At 46.2% G+C, this 17,272-nt stretch overlaps 1 protein-coding gene across 5 annotated transcripts in view; it reads left to right on the top strand.

The window, feature by feature from the left end:
• Positions 1 to 17,272, top strand: part of LOC106737209 (flavin-containing monooxygenase 5) — a 60,787-nt gene that overhangs the window by 6,337 nt on the left and 37,178 nt on the right. For 3 of the 5 annotated variants that reach the window (XM_014605182.3, XM_019486518.2, XM_014605179.3), the window contains exon 1: positions 16,578 to 16,718. The exons of the other annotated variants lie outside the window; for them this stretch is intronic. The gene's annotated coding sequence lies outside the window, so the exon portion shown is untranslated. Of the gene's footprint in view, positions 1 to 16,577; positions 16,719 to 17,272 lie in introns of those variants that run through there. 5 annotated transcript variants of the gene reach the window in all.

Genomic DNA, 17,272 nt, shown 5'->3' with positions numbered 1-17,272 from the left:
ACACAAATGTGCAACCGGCTGTTTCTTTCTCTTTCCTCACCTCGCACGATGTGACATCACCTGGAGTGTTGGAACGTATGAACTGTGACGCTATGACATATTGATGTTATGCTTCTGAAAATATATTTCTTTCTTTCCTGGCAACTTGCTGTGGACCGGCGACCGGTCTGTGGACCACCACTTTGAGAAGCAGTGGTCTAAAGGACTTGTAACTACAAAGATGTATTGGTCCACGATGTTACGGTATATAGTCTCCCAGCTAAGCATTTCAGTGTGTCAGGCTTTATTCTATATCTTAAGTGTCCTTTGGCACAGATTAATTCCAAAATGAACGATATTTGAAGGAAAAGAAAAAACTGCTGAAACAGAAGGAAAATTAGAAAATGTAGTGATCTTTGGTCTGGAAAGGAGGGTGCATGGTGTCCTGCTTCTATTCTGTAAACTGTTATTTTGGTATAACTATAGCAAATGATGGTAAATAGCTAATTGGTTTCTTTCTTGGAGTAATGATTATAGAGAGCTTGTTACCCAGGTTTTCTCCCCTGTAATTCAGAGATATTCTGTGTTTTTGAAGTATTGTCCACTTGAGATTTCTAACTTGGTTCAACACTGATTTTTAAAGTAGTGCTGTGTGCACTTGCTTCTGAGTGTCAGCTGCCTTCTAAGGTTTTACACTCACATTTCTGTCTTTTTTTTTTTTCTCCCCTGTTGCATGACAGATTTTCCCCCTTAATGCTTCAAAATTAGCTGATGGAATCTTGCAGGCCACACTATCAAATAGATTGATACTGCAGAAATCTGTGATACTGCAGAACTTCCACTACAGATGTCAATACTGCTCCATTCTTTACCCAGCTTAGAAAGCCGATGGAGGCTGTCAAGCAAATCATGGAATTCAGATCTAGTTGACCTTGTCCTCGTGGCCCTTTTTGAAAGAATGGGAAGTTATGGCTATGAAAGTAATTGTGGTTGTTAACTAATCTCTACAGATATCTTCCTGTGTGACATTAGGAAGCGTTAAATGAACTGTGAGTCCATCAGCCATTCTCAGAGGAAAGGCAACTGTGGGAGTATAAACTAGTCAATGTGGAAAGTGAATTAAAGTAGTTTGGGCTTTGCTCCTTGCCAGTTTTTGTTGTTTTAGATTAAGTTTATTTGTTAAATGCTTTGCTTTTCACCTGCTTGTGTGGACTGGGGAAAGTAAACCCAACTGTGCAAAGTACTGTTGCATGTACAGGACTCATTCCGTGACAGCAGTCATGCATGCCACTGATTAAGCTTGAAAGCAACATTTCCAAGAGTAGTATGCTTTTCCTTTTTTTTTTTTTTTCCTTTTTTTTAAGTTTGAAGACATCCCTTTAACAAGCCTGGATGTTAATTTGTTTGACCTTTACCTGCAGCATAACTCATGTCTTTTAATCATTACTTAAAATGTTTGGTATGAACTTAAAAGACCTATTCTGATTCGTACTAGTCGGTGCCTTCACCCTCTGGTTGACTAACCTACTCTTGTACAAAGGTAGTAACTTTAGATACCTTGCTAGAAGATGGTGGATTATAGAAAAATAGGAGCTGGTTTCCCAGTTTAGTAAAATCACTATGGTGGCATAAAAGTCAGCCTGGGGAAGCAATCTGTAAGGGTATTCCCTCTTCCTTTTTCCTACCTCTTACCCCCTCCCCCTCCCCCCAACTTCATCCCATTCCCAATGGCGGGGTTGAGAAAAGGAAGGAGGGGGCAGGCTGGAGTCTATTGTTCTGTGTCTTCTCACCTTAGAACAGTGGTTCTCAGCCTTTTTTGGACTCAGGCCACCCATGGAAGATGGCAGCTCCTTGTTTTTCTATAGTCAAAAAACAAGTGAAAATAATAAAATAAATCTTCTGCTGCAGAGAACTCAGAAAAACCACCACAGGTCCAAATGTTTTTAATGCACACAATTCCTATTTGAAATCTCTGGGTTTATCTTGTGAATCATGTCTGTACACCTAACAGTGCTAACATTGTGTGGTACTTGTGGCACCTTTGAATGGATCTCAAGGCACCCCAGGATACCAAGGCAGCCTAGTTAAGAATCACTGGGTTAGAGCAACCTTGAAGGTACTCTAATTTACAGCAGGGACAATGGCAACCTCAGATTATGGGGCTTGTCAGGATGTCTGAGATATTTTCTCTCTGCTTTCTGTTCCTATGCTTAGCTCAGGAACAGTCTGTCTGATGTTGGGGACTTTATTGTATTCACATAAAAGAAAATGTGGCTTAAATTATGATGCTGACATCCAGTTCCTTTTAACAGTTTTTTAAGTGTGTTTAATTCCAAAGGTCAATACTGTACGCTCTGATTTTTTTTTTTTTAACTGACCTCACTTTGTAATACTGTGAAAGCTTGAAAATAAAGTGTTTCACTACTCAGCCCAACACTGTTAGCTTAGTGGATTAAGTTCCTTGTTTTTCTTCTGAAATGCACATAGCAGTACTAAACATCCTGATCCGTTCAACACATGGTGCATGATAGTTGCTCAGCTCTGGGGACTATGCAACTCAATTCCTTCTGTTATGTAACATTGCTTCCTGTCTAAGCAGTGCCAATTTCTCTATCTGGGGATCAATGTTTTTAACTTTTTATTGTGCTCTGCCGCATTGATATAAGCCAGCTAATTTTAGATGGAATCAAAGATCAGGTCTTACAAGGCTGACAGTAGATGAGAGCTTTGAGAGATGTTTTCTTTAGCAAAGATCATGGCCTCGAAATGAAATGTTCTTGGTGCTGGTTGTAGGAGCGATGCAGGCATCTTGTTTTTTATTTTAACACAACCACATACTGCCTCCTTTGAGCCACTCCTCAGGACCCCCCTCCTTCACCCATTGGATACAAAATTCTTGTCCTTCAAGGGTCTTCACAGTTTAACTCTCTTTTCTTATCCAGTGGCTTATCCACTGCACTTGGTCACTTCTTGCTCTGCTTTGCCTTGCCAGTATCATCCTTTTGTTTCACAAGAATATTTGAACCTTCTTCTATGGTGCCCCTTTTGCAGGGAGCACCCCACAAGTTAACAGTTACTGTTCTCTTAAGAGTTACCTATACTGACCAAACCAAACTGCCTAATGACAATGGTGAAGACACTCTGAGGCCTCCTACAGATGCCTTTAGCTAGGACTGTCAGCACCTCCTCACATTCCTGTTGCTGTCCCTTGTCTTCCTGTTCCCCTGTTGTCTTTTATGTTCCTTCCTATATCTTGTGTCTCTTGAAACTGTGTGCTTCTGGGAGCAGAAACAGTTCTTAATTGTATGTCTCTATAGTGCCTGGCATTCTGAAACCCTGATTGGGTTGGGACCCCTAGTGCTACTGAAATGCATAGAAAGAAAAGCACGCAGCCCATTTACCAATGAGCATCATGCATGCTGGAATTTGCCAACACTGTTATCCCCCACAAATGCCATCAATTTCCATGCTAGAAGATAGTTAGAAATGTACTTGTTCTACATTCTTGAGGCAGCTCACCTTAGTGCAAGACCCATTGTGAATCAGACCGGTATGTGCTCAAAGCTAGTTACCCTTTGTGTTTATAAAGAGTGCATTATTTATTGCAGTGACCATGCCATGTATATTACTGTGGAGGTGGAGAGCTATTGTCCCCTCTCCAGCCTCTCTGCCCCAAACAGAAGTAAAGGCAACTTTAAGATACCCTACCCAGCAGCTATGTGATGCTATCAATCTATAGGGAATTTATATGTATTCCACCTGAATGTGGTAAATGACATAATGTTTTTCAGCTCGTCCTTGGTTTTGTCTCCATGTGATTTCTCACCAGGAATGGGAATACAGATTCATTCTCAAACATATATAATGTATATTTTTCAGTGTGCTGTGACAATGGTTCTGGTGTCCCAGAACTTTATTTGTAATAAAGGATCAGAAATTTAAACTTACTATGATTTGTATGGTCTGTATATTTTCTTTTCGCCAGGATGCTTCTCCTGCTTTGCCTAAGTATAAGGCATGGGTGACTGGTGCCTCCTGAAATTGAGGGGGCACAGTGTGTGGATGTCAGCATTGGGGTGGTGAGCGGTGACCACCCGCAAAAGCCGTGGGGTGGAGAGGGGGGACCGTGGCTATTGGCAACCACCCGTAGAAGTTGGCAGCGGTGTTGGCAGTGGTGGGGTGGGGTGGGAAGTGGTGACCATCTGCAGAAGCCAGTGGTGGCAAGCGGCAACCACCTGCAGAAGCTGGTGACGGTGTTGGCAGCACAGGGGGAAGGGGTGGCGAATGGCGGCTGCCCACAGAAGTTTGCAACAGCGGCCAATCTCGGAGGGCACGTGCCACCCTGTGCCCCCCTACCAGTTGCCTATGGTATAAGTTAAAGTAAATATACCTTTTAGCTTGAAAACTCTGCTTAAGAACAGCTGTTTTGTTCCTTCTGAGGCTCCTCTACAACTATGCTGCCTCCTGCGTTTGTAAGGAACGTGTTTGAGGCCTAAGCATAAGTGCCTATGTCCTTTATATATCCTCTATTGTATAAAGAAAGGAACTGTACATCATTGCTGTAAATGTATAACTAAAATAATATAAATTCTGGTTTAACCTCGTCTAAAGACAGGTTTGTATGGCCAGATTTGATTTTTGCTGAGCTAAACAGGAAAACACTGAGTGCATCTATATATGATATTAATGTGATGCAATAAACTCCAGTACAGTTCACGCCACAGTTTATTGCTCCCGGGTGCAGCATTTACATGTTCACCCAGGACTGCAGCACAAGCTGGGGTGAAGGACCCCTACCTAGCAGGGTCTAGTGGGGAGAGGCTACAGACATGTAGGCTGTTTCCAATGGATCTGCTGCAAAGTAGAGCTTGACTTCCACCCCTTTTCCCCCTCAGCCAAACAGTGAATGTCTCTTGGGTTGGGAGGGGAGTTGCTGTAACTCATGGCAATTTTTGTGAAGCATCATGAATTACTGCAGGGAACTGCGTGTCTGTCAGCACCCCATGTTACAAGGCAGAAGAATCACTTTTAAGTAGGCTGTTTAAACAAGGAGACCAACAATTTACCCTATTTACTTTCGCATACTTATTAACATCTGAACACAATGTGCAAGAGGCTAAGGGGGATTCCAGCTTACCCACATTGCACAAGAATTCATGAGTACAGAAAGCAGGGAATAATTAGGTCAAGGTAGATTGAATAGTTTTTCTGGGCACCCAAAAATCCCATGGTGAATGTGCAGCTTGAGAGTAACCAGTACACTTAATGCTCTACCCATCTCTCTGGCCCAGAGTTGGTGAGGAAATGAATGGGGAGCCCCTGCCTTCCTCTCCAGACTCCTACTTACCTCTCCAGTCCAGTGCTGTCCACACTCCCTACCCTGTAGTGGAACAGGGAAGTGTTGCTGCAGCCTTCTGGCTGGGGAGTTGCATCTCCGTGCAGCCACAGCAGTTTTGAAGCATTTCAATTGGAGGGCACTATAGGAGGCTGCACAGGTGTCTCTGCCTAAAACAATCTCCTTTTGAAATGTCTCCAAGACTATTATGCTTAGGAATGTTTCAAAAGTTACTTCTGTCAGTGCTCATTTTTGGGTTTTGCTCTGGTTATAGATTGGAATTCAGGAAGGCTGTGTTCTCCAGTGGATAGAGCACTGGATGGATAAGAGACTTGGGTTCTGTTCCCAGTTCAGCCCATGACATGCCCTGTGACCTGGGGAAAGCTTCGTACCCTCTCGGTGATTTTTTTCCCCTCTTTCTATTGTTTGTCTATCTCGTCTACTGAGACCGTAGGCTTTGCAGAAAAGAAGAATTCCTCTCACTGTAATTATAGAGCAGCCAATACAATGGAACTATGAGGGCTGACGGGGCCCACTGGGCATGTCAGTAATGCATGTCGGATCATAGGAAAGTATGGCTAAAAGGGAGTTCATGAGGTCATCTAATCCAGCCCTGTGCTAAGGGCAGGATCATCCTCTGACCAGACCAGACCAGACCAAACCAAACCACTCAAGGGTCTGTCTAACCTGCTCTTGAAAACATCCAGGTATGAAGAATTCACAACCTTTCTAGGTGGCCTGTTTCAGTGCTTAACCACACTCATAGTGAGGAAGTTCTACCTAATCTCCAGTCTAAATTTCATCATCTGCAGTTTGAGGCCATTGCTCCTAGTTTTGTCCCCTGTCGCCATACAGACTAGTCTCTCGCCATCCTCTTTGTAATTGCCCTTCAGGCATTTGAAGATTGTTACCAGATCCCCCCTCAGTCTTGTCTTTTCAAAACTAAGTAATCCTAGCTCTTTCAACCTTTTCTCATAAGTCATATTTTCCAGGCCTTGAATTGTTTTTGTTGCCCCCACTGGACTATTTCTAATCTTTCCACATCTTTCTTGAAGTGTGGGGCCTAAAACAAGAAACAGATATTCCAAGTGAGGCCTCACCAGCACCAAGTAGAGCAGAAGAATCATTTCCCTTGATTTGCAAATGACACTCCTATTAATAGAACTCAGTATGCTGTTGACTTTTGTTCCACCAAAGGTACAACATTGGCTCATATTCATCTTATGGTCCACCAACCTCCAGGACATTCCTTATAGCACTATAGCCTAGCCAATCATTCCCCAATCTGTATTTGTTCATGCAGTTATTCTATTGTTAGTGCAGGACTTTGCACTTGTCCTTACTGAATTTCATCTGATTGATTTTAGACCATTTCTCCTGTTTCTCCAGGTCATTCTGTATCTACCCAACTGGGATACTTCCACAAATTTGCTATGCATGCCCTTAATCCCATCCTTCAAATTATAAATGAAGATGTTAAACAAAATCAGACCCAAAACAGGCCCCTAGGGAACCTCACTTGATGCTGTCTCCCAACTAGACATTGAGTGATTGATAACTACTCATTGAGCTTGATGTTTTGAACAGTTAAGTATTCACCTCATCTAGTTTCATTTGTATTCCCTCAGCTTATTAATGACAATGCTGTGGGAGACAGCATCCAAAGCCTTGGTAAAATCAAGACATATCACATCCAGTGCTCTCCCCCATCCTTAGAGCTTGTTACCATATCCGCTATGACTGTAATAAGTTAGAATGTAACAACAGTCTATCCTATAGACTGACTTTATGATAATAATGGCTCCTTTTCCCACCTCTTCCCAAACTCCTGGCAGGCCTTGTTGCCTCCAATGTGACAAAGGAGACATCAATGAAACTGAGTGGTATTTTCTACCATAGATCCAAAACAAGAGGGATTGGAAGAGAAAGAGTGTGAACCTTCTTCAAACTGTCATGAATCTGAGGTCTAATCAAAAAGGAATGAGGAAAATCCATGCCAGCATAGGTAGGAAAGAGAGAGAGGACAGAGATGGCATCATGCAACATAGCAACCTGCCACCAAGAACAGATACAGAAGAGCAAACCCCAGACACGGTGGATTCCTTCAAGGGGGAAAATTGTACTCACCTTGTTGAGCCCCAGCTCAAGTCTGGGATTGTGCCCAGTATGCAAAGGCCAATAAAGATACCAGGGGTGAAAGTATAAAGAAGGTTTATTGCTAGCAATCAAAGGTGCGAGCGGAATAATTTCACGTAACAAGCACACCAGATCACTACCACTAAGCATCTTTTATACAGGAGTTTTCAAGTTCTCACCAGCGTATTTGTTTGCTGATTGGTTGTAAAGAGTGACGCAAGAAGTTCTTTACTGAGCATGTCTCTATACCTGTGTTTTAGCCATGTATCTCATTTACATACATGTATGTTTCATTAGCATACTTTTTCCCCACCTAGGGGCGTGATTTTTAGTGTTTTAATGAGCTCTTTGACCCAGTACTCTGATTCTGCTTTTGTTTTCAAGCCTCCTTTATCTAAGACTGTCTCTTCCTTATCATTGCAGATGGGCATTTGTCACATAACATTCCCTTTTGCTTGTTCTTTGTATAGTGGTTTCTAGGTCACTCCTTACAACCTCTGAGGTCAGTCTGTTATTCTTTGAAAATGCTTATATGGCTTGTCACAGCTTTAGAGTCTCCTTGTATTGGGACCTTGAAGTATTTGAGGGGAAGGAAGGTTTCTAGTGTCAGAGAAGCTGTGCAGATCCCAGCCATGATGGTGAGGTCTCCTCTTTGAGTTTAAATTTCCTTGTGGACAAGGGTTGAATTTCCTTCTTTTAAATCACTTTTGTTCCATCTGCCTTCCATGATGGTGTTTTAGTCAGGGTGGGCCAAAGCCAGGATTTCAAGCACATTCGTCTAGTCAGAGTAGGCTGGCTTCATCTCCTCAGAACTTCTGGAAGAGCCCAGCCTGACTTGCTGGAGGTTACCCAGTCTCAACAAAAGCCTGTGTGAGGTATGACAACAACAATAAAATGTAGATCCCAAAACCCAAAAACAAAAACTTAGAGGGACAGCCAAAGAACTCATAATTGGAAGCCTCCTGTCTGGTTTCAGCTTGATAGCTATTGTTGCTTTGAACCATGGGTAAGCATAAAATGAATACCAAGGATTACATTTCAGTCTTTACATTCACCAGCCATTACACATCCAGGAGTCTGAGATGTCTCTATCCTAAGTTCAGAGTGGAAGTTGTGGGATCTTCAGAGGGAATTTTCAGAGAGCACCCTGATGGACTGACCAGCATCACGTTCCAGTGAAAGTCTATCTATTGAACCGCTAGGAGGCTCAGTAGGTGTGTACTTCACTGCGCAATGACCGAGTAACTCAACTTCAGGTTGGCAGGAGGACTGTAAAAATGTCCGAGTGATCAATTCACCTATGTTTCATTGCATCTCCTTCAGGTTTAAATCTGGTCGCAGCACTCTAGGGGACTGTGCAAGTAAGAGTGGACTATTATCCTTCCATAACCCCTGGGAAGGTTAAGGTGGAGGCAACATCTAAACCTGTTGTGCCCTGAGGTTTCCCCACTACTGAAGATGAGCATGGTCAGCACTGGGAAAGATGCAGTAAGTGATGACAAATGGGAACTCACTGCAAGCTTCAGCAACAGGGCCTGAGCCTAGCAGCTGGAGAGCAGGAGCACCTGCAAACTAAAATGAGCAGGTTCTGGGGGAGGAGAAAGAGAAACACCTGGAGAGTTGCTCTTCCCAGGAAGCTCTGGCCAACTCATTCCAAACCCAAATGGTACCATGAGGACATCAGATCTGCTAGGTAGGTTTGGGGGTGCTTTCAGTTTTAGGAAGGGGAAGAGCAGCCAGGCAAACTAAGGCCCAGAGAGTGGCTCTCCTTTCTCACACCCATCAACACCTTATTTTGTGAGACCCCTTGTTTATTGTGGGGGTTCAGGTGCTACTCAGTGGGCACATCTACACAAGATGTTTAATGCACAGTATACATGCATTACAGCGTCATGGCAAAAACTGCTATTATGCTAATGCACAGTAACATTAGTCTGCTGCACATTAACCATCACAAAAAAGTGTGTGATCATGCTAATGCACAGTAGGGCAGCCTACTACACATTTATTTATTACTTCCTTTTAAAAGTACTAAAGTTAATGTGCACTAGGCATTAAGCATTAATGAATGTGTAGACATGTCCAGTGTGAATAGAGACCTAGTCTCAGATGTTCCCAGATCTCGCTGGGGCCATCAGAAGTCCAGGTCCTTGAGGAAAGGCAGCTGTGGCACGAGGGGGGCTGTAATAGCCATTTGATATGAACATGACTGTCTCCTAGTAGATGCAGCTTAGCTCCTTGGCACAGAGTTAGCTATGTAGCAAGAAACTATGGTTGGCTGCGAAGCAAGCAGTTGTAACTCTAAATCAGATTTCTTCAGCTGTGTCTCAGTGACAAATCCTGACTCCACCTTGGGGTGGGTGGAAAGGCAGAGGATATGGGAAGCTGCTCCTTACAGCATGCTACAGAGGAGTGGCTGTAGGTTCTCAGGAGCCAGAGAAGGGATGGGCTGCATGTATCTATGGAAATGCTGACCCACCTGTCCAGCAGGTGTAGCAGGTTCCCCCATTCCCCAGGCTCAGTTTGACTTCCACCAAGGCTGGAGAGCTATTGGGTTAGTTTTGCTAGAATAAATAAGCCACAGGTGTTACTGTGACCTCATAGCTGTATGACACACAAAATCATACGTAAGGTGGGAAGGGACCTTGAGAACTCATCTAGTCTACACCAAACAGTGAACTGCGGTTTGGGATTTCAGGTAGAGACTTCAGCCTGCCTTCAACTATGGTAACAAACCCCATTAATTTTGTGTAATAACTTTTTATTAGAGATACATGGAAAGAAGGGAAAAGAGGCAAAACAGTTTAAATGCAAAGTATCGAGTAAGCCTTGTATTTTAACAATATCCTTTATTCCCTTCTTTTTTTGCTGCTGAGAGTTTTTATATGGAAGGCCTCCTGTCTGACAAACTTTCAGGAGGCAGGAACAGTTCTTTTGGGGAGAAAGAGAGGGGGATTAGCTGTTCAGTCTCTTGTTACTGCAGGTGTCAAAGTCTGAGTCCGTTCCTGTAAAGGCAAAAGAAGTCAAAAGGACACAAAAGGGGATAGGAAAGAACAGCAAAGGCAGATGGTTCTGTTTCTGCCCAATGTTGACCCTAATATGTAGTTTCATTACGGGTGAAAGACCTGACAAATAGAGGTATAACAGTGTTTGCACCTTGGGCAGTGGTGGCAATAGGCTGGCAGTGGCAGCTTCTACCAATCTTGTACCTCCTGTAAGTCAGTGCCCGGGGCTGGTACCCCATCTTCTCCCACCTTTGTTATACTACAACTGGCAAACTCGTAGCAGTGCTGGATGGATTATGGCATGACTTTCAGCTGTCTTGTTGGTTGTGGCTTCCTAGCTCTAGTGGAAAAAAAGAGCCTTGGCTGGTGAAGTCAAACTTTCATTAAACAGAAGGCAAAAGGAGCAAGACAGGAAGGAAAGGAAAATAAGGGGAGAAAAGAAAAGGACACATCAGAGAGGGGAGGGAAAGCACAAATCTCTGTCACAGTCCCAGGTTATATTTGGGGTTTGATTGAAGCCAGTGGAGGCTTCAGACACATTATTACCTAGGTCATCCTCTATGACCAGAATCAGGATGATGAGGTCCCAGCAGTATCCTCATGAATCCCACATTAGCAGGAGCCAGGGGGTATGGCTGTCACAATGATAAAGTTCTGTCCTTGCAGCCCAGCTAGTTGTCCTTACACCTCTCCCATTTAGTGACCCCCCCCCCCCCAGGTAAACAATTCAGAAAGGATGTGGCCAAGTTGAAGAGAGTCCAACAGACGGCAGTGGAAATGGTTAGGGGGCTGAAGCACATGACTTGTGAGGAGAGGCTGAGGGAACTGGGCTTATTTAGTCTGCAGAAGAAAAGACTGAGGGGGGATTTAATAGCAGCCTTCAGCTACCTGAAGGGGGGTTACAAAGAGGATGGAGCTGGACTGTTCTCAGCGGTGACAGATGACAGAACAAGGGGCAGTGGTCTCAAGTTGCAACAAGGAAAGTTTAGGTTGGATATTAGGAAAATCTTTCTCACTAGGAGGGTGGTAAAGCACTGGAACACATTACCTAGAGAGGTGGTGCAATTTGCATTCTTGGCAGTTTTTAAGACCCAGCTCAACAAAGCCCTGGTTGGAATGATCTAGTTGGGGATGGTCCTGCTTTGAGCAGGGGTTTGGACTAGATGACCTCCTGAGATCCCTTCCAACCCTAATTTTCTATGATTTTATGAATTTCTAAGAAGGAAGCAGTAATCTTATCCCATGAATCCATCAGAAATCCCCAGTGATCCCCCAATCAATGACTTCAGCTATAAAGAATCCTTCTGTTTTTAGAAGCTGTCAGGTTGTCATCATGTTAGTCTGTGATCTCAGCAAACTCCTGACATCGCCTATTGCAGTTCTTTCAACCTCAGTGTCTCAGTTTGTCCCAGGATATTTGTGTCCAGTTTTTGCTGACTTAACAATATTATGTAAAAGACTGAGTTGGACTTTTGTTGCCTTTGGCAGCATGATGTATGGGCTTCTAACCAACAGTGTGTGCCCAGCATGCAGAAGGCTAATCATCTGGTGTTCACAGGGAGTGACTTTGCAGAAGGTTGGCTTTGAAGCCTGTAAATATTTTAATTTTAAATATTTTCCTTGCTGTGCTTGCAACCGCAAAAGCATGACTGGCCTGGAAACAAGATGGAATCTGGAAGGAATTTTGTTTGCTTTTATTGTCTGAACAGGGAGTAGGGCAAAAAGAAAAATCATAATAGCTAGCATTCCTCCATAGATCTCAAAGCACTGAACAAAGGAGGTCAATCTTGTTATTCTCATTTTACAGTTGGGAAACTAAGACATGGCAAGGAAAAGTGGCTTGCCAAAGGTCACCCAGTAGGCTACAGGTAGAGCTTAGAAAAGAACTGGCATCAGTTGTGACAAGTGCATTAGTGCCCATTACTGACTATGAAATCAGCCCTGAATCGCTACCAGCAGAAATTTCTTTATCAGACAGCGCCTATTAATCACAACAGTTAGGGAGATAACCTTCTGCTGATGACTGGGAGGGTATGACGGGATGGGTCACTCTACACATGCTGCATTTCTGGTGTCCTTCCTCTAAGGCTGCTGCCGCTGCCGCTGGCTTACCAGACAGCCTAGAACAGCCATGGATAGGATACAATAGGTTCCACCTCTGCCCTTGCACTTTCCAATGGGCAAGGGGCACCCTCTGGACTTCATGCATCAAGGCAAATGTGGTGGGGCCTGACTCCCTTGTGTGGGGAAAAAGGAGAGGCGCCCTTTGCCCATATCTGCTGAGAGTGCTATTAAATTCAGAATTATGGAAGCTGAGTCCAAAAAGGTTGAAACCCACTACTCTAAAGGAACCATTAATTGCCGGTGTCAGAGATGGGCCTATTTGTTATGCAGTGACAGTCATAGCCATAGCCAGGCATTTTGGCACTATGTGCAAGTCATCTGCAAAGCGCCCTCCTCTGTGCACTACTACGTAATTACGACATTTGGTTCGGCACTCACTGTGTGAGGGCGCCTGGTGCTGGTGCACCAATTGCACTGCCCTTGCTATCGTACTGGTGATAGCAGGCTGAGGCCCACCAGAAACTGCAGCTACAGGGAGGCTGTATCAGGGCACTGGGATGTGCCTGCTCCTTTAGGAGAGCAAGCAGGCTGAGAGGCTGCTTGCGGGTGGCAGAGGGGAGCTAATGAGGGACTCACCTGACTGGAAGAGGCTGGAGCTATATAAACCCAGAGCCTGCACCAGTCAGTTTATCTCTCCCCAGCAACCAGGAGTGAGGAGCCCCTGGCTGCAGGGCTCCTGAAAGGACCTCCATGTTGCTGTCACACTGCAGGCCTGGAAACGGAGGCACGTTCCCTGGGCTGAGAGAGACGGGGTTTACAGGCAAGTGGCCTTTGTTTGTTAAACCCCTAGAGGGCTTGAGGTGTCTGCCAAAGGGTGGACATATTTCTTGGTTATTGAAGTTATGCTGGTAGTTTAGCCTTGGGCCCTGCTGAGGCTGGCTCCAGGCCTATTTAGAGAACCAGTTAACCAGGAGCCTCAGACTGAGGATGGGGCCCAGTGAGGCGTCCCAGAGCCTAGAAAGGGCTGAGACCAAACCAGAAGGCCCAAGAGCCCAGGGAAGGGTTGAGCTGGGCCAGAGGGTCCATGAGCCCAGAGCAGGTCAAGCTGGACTAGAGAGTCTGAGAGACCAGAGCAGGGGGCTGCGTGTGGGACTGGGATCCAAGAGCCCAGAGGAGGGGCTGCGTGTAGGACCAGGGGGTCTGAAGGCCCAAGGGGGCCGAGTGTATAAATAGTCACATCAATGAGAGAGAACATCTATAAGGCTGGGGACATGGTGTAGGGGAGGAAAAGGAGCCGTGCAATTTCCCTTTAAGGCTACAGGTGCCCTACAGGGACCTAGGTCCCCCTCAGCCTGATCATTGGGTAACTATAGGCCTTAGGTAACTATGGGCCAGTTAGTCTCACTTCGGTCTTTGGAAAGATCTTTGAGAAAATTATCAAGGAACACATCTGCGGGGGCCCAGCATGGGACGTAATGCTCAGGGGCAACCAGCACGGGTTTTTTGCAGGCAGATCCTGCCTGACTAACCTGGTTTCCTTTTATGACCAGATCACCAAGTCCTTGAATGGATGCAGGCGTTGAGGTAGATGTCATCTACCTGGACTTCAAGAAGGCCTTTGACATTGTTTCTCACCCCATTCTCATAAAAAAACTAGGCAACTGCGGCATTGATGCCTACACAGTCAGATGGGTGGCAAATTGGCTTGATGGTCGCACCCAGAGAGTGGTGGTGGACGTCATTGTCGACCTGGAGGGATCTGTTAAGTGAAGTTCCCCAGGGCTCAGTCCTCGGGCCTGTGCTATTCAACATCTTTATCAGCGACTTGGATGTACGTGTGGAAGGCACGCTGTCCGAATTCGCTGACGACACAAAGATGTGCAGAGAAGTAGGCACACTGGAGGGAAGAGACAGAATCCAACTGGATCTAGACAAGTTAGAGAGGTGGGTGGATGAGAATAGGATGGAATTCAATGCAGACAAGTGCAAGGTGCTGCATCTGGGGAGAAGGAACCAGCAACACACGTATAGGCTGGGGAACACCCTTCTCAACAACACAGTGGCAGAAAGGGATCTTGGAGTCATTGTTGACTCCAGGATGGACATGAGCTGCCAGTGCGAGGAAGCAGTCAGTACGGCTAACCACACCTTGTTGTGCATCTACAGATGCATCTCAAGCAGGTCCAGGGAGGTGATCCTCCCCTCTGTGTGGCACTGGTCAGGCTGCAGTTGGAGTACTGTGTCCAGTTCTGGGTGCTGCACCCTTACCGTGAAGAAGGTTTTCCTGACATCTAGCCTAAAGCTAGATACTCAGCATGGAGTAAAAGTGGCCCATCCCCCTCTCACTGCCAGTGCTTCCTGGTATAGGTGCCCAGAGCCCATGCAGGGCTGCCCTATGTCTACATGGCATCACCACCACCTCCGGACTTCCCCACGGGGCAGCAGTGGCAGTGTAGAGCAGACTCAGGGCAGCCCCATGTGGGCCCCAGGTGGCTACACTAGGAAGTGCCAGCAGTGGCAAGGGGGAGGAGCTGCTTTTACACTGAGCTGAGCAGCAGTATCTCTCCCATGCTGCCACTGCTGAGAGTGGGGCCCAATGCCCACACTGGGCTTGCCTATCCACACTGAGCAGCAGCAGTGGCCAGGCAGAAATTGTTGGTTAGCACAGGAGAAAAGCAGCCCCACCCCCTCACCGCTGCTGAGCAGTTCTTGGTGCAGCTGCCCGGATCCTGCGCTGGGCTGCCCTGCAGTTCCATCACCACTGCCTCTGAACTGCCCAGCGTGGCAGCGATGATACTGCAGAGCAGCCACAGGGCAGCTCAGAGGCAGCAGTGACGGAACTGCAGGGCAGCCCAGCATGGCGCGGCACGGGTTCTGGGCAGCTGCACCAAGAACTGCCCGGTAGCAGTGAGGGGGAGGGGCCACTTTCCCCACATGCTGAGCAACAGTTTCTGCCAAGCCACTGCCACCACAGCTGCTGCTGCTGCTGCTGCTCAGCCCCGATGGGCAAGCCCAGAACAGGGATTAGGGTGCACCACGTCGGGGCTGCGCACACAGGTTCCCACCACTACCATGGAGTTGGGACCAGCAGCAACAGCAGCCAGAAGGAGCCGTTCCAGCCCCACTGTGTGCCTAGGGGTGGCAGGATGTGCCAGGCCAGGTGGTGTGGAACGGGCATGGGGCACAGGGTGCGGGGCACATTGGGGCTGCACACTATTGGCAGTGCAGGGAGGTGCCATAGGGTGCGCAGGTTCTGGGCTGTTGCAGAGTAGTTGCTGACTGGCTCAGGAAGGCACACAAGGGGCTCCCATGCACAACCCACCATGCCCTTAAACCCTCCCCAGCAAACCCCATAACCACACCCTCCCCCACACACAATCACATACCCCCAAAATACCATGCCCACCCCTACCCTCCCCCATACCCTCCTTACATACCCATGCACCTCTGGGGGGAGCCCCTCTCACTGCTACATGCACACACCCCACCACACACGTTCACCCACACCCCCTCTTCCATACACCCCATGCCCTCCCACAAACCCCATACCCACCCCACGCACACCCACACATTCCCACCAACCCCCCATAGCCACCTACCCACATCCACACATACTCCCACAGCCTCCCCCACAATTTTTTAAAAAATAAAATTAAAAATTATTACAGATGTTTGATTTTTTTAGTATAGAATTTGGGGGGTGGGGGGGGAGTTCAGTTCCAAAATGGCAAACCCCCTTCCCAAAAGCAGTACTTCCAGGGGCAAGGGAAGGGACTTCTGCTTCCAAGATGGGGACCAGGGGGGTGGAGCACTTGTCAAGGGGCAGGGCCACTCTTGCAGCCCTTGACAGTTCACCAAAACTCGTTAAGCATCTCCCAGCTGAAATAATGGCCCCTCCCTGGGCTAATGAATGCCTAGAAGCAGTCCTAGCTCCACAGAAAGTAAGTAATTTATTAATCTTTCTTTCAAGGTTGGTTTTCAGTCTGCAATCATTTCCTCCACGCCTACCCATTGCATGTGAGCCAGTGGGAGAGAGAGAATCATGGGGTGGAGTCACTAAGTAGAACTTCCCTTCAGGAAAACACAGAGCCCTAGTACGGAGTTTCAGTTTGGGAGAGACAAAACAACACACGCAACAGTTCCACTGGGGATTAGGCAAAGCATTTAACTGCCAACACAGAGTATCACTTTATTTGCAGGTCAGTTATGTTTTTGAAATGCTGTTTATGTTGAACATCCTAGTGCATGTTTGCATTTCTAGTTGCAGGACACTGTGTTCCCTTTTCAGCTGTGTAACTAGGGCAGCTGGGCATAGTCAGGGTTTGGTGAACTGGGCTGGCAGCTCACTGAGCTGGAGGATCCAGGTAACAGGATGAACCTAGCCAGAGTGGAGCAGGGAAAAATGAAAGATTTGGGGATAAAAGGGGTCAGGATCTGGGCTAAACTGCCAGGGAGAGGGGTCAGCATGGGAAACAAGTGGGATTAGCTAAAGCAAGTATTTAAATCATGAAAATAATAATTGAACAACATGTAAATACAAAAGTGATTGCTGATGAAAAGAACAGCTCAGATTCTCAGTGGGTATAAATCAGAATTCTCTGTTAATTTCAGTGGCGCTATATCAGCTCCCAGCAGATGGGGATGTCACTCAGATAACTTAGCTTAGCTGAGATGAATTTTGAACTATATTCCCAGCACCTTGTCTTTTCTCCATCCAGGAATGTGAATCTTGACTAAGTTGTCAAAAATCCTC

The sequence above is a fragment of the Alligator mississippiensis genome, chromosome 5 (assembly GCF_030867095.1).
Source record: "Alligator mississippiensis isolate rAllMis1 chromosome 5, rAllMis1, whole genome shotgun sequence".
NCBI classification, from domain to species: domain Eukaryota; kingdom Metazoa; phylum Chordata; order Crocodylia; family Alligatoridae; genus Alligator; species Alligator mississippiensis.
This window is presented reverse-complemented; position numbering and strand designations above follow the sequence as displayed.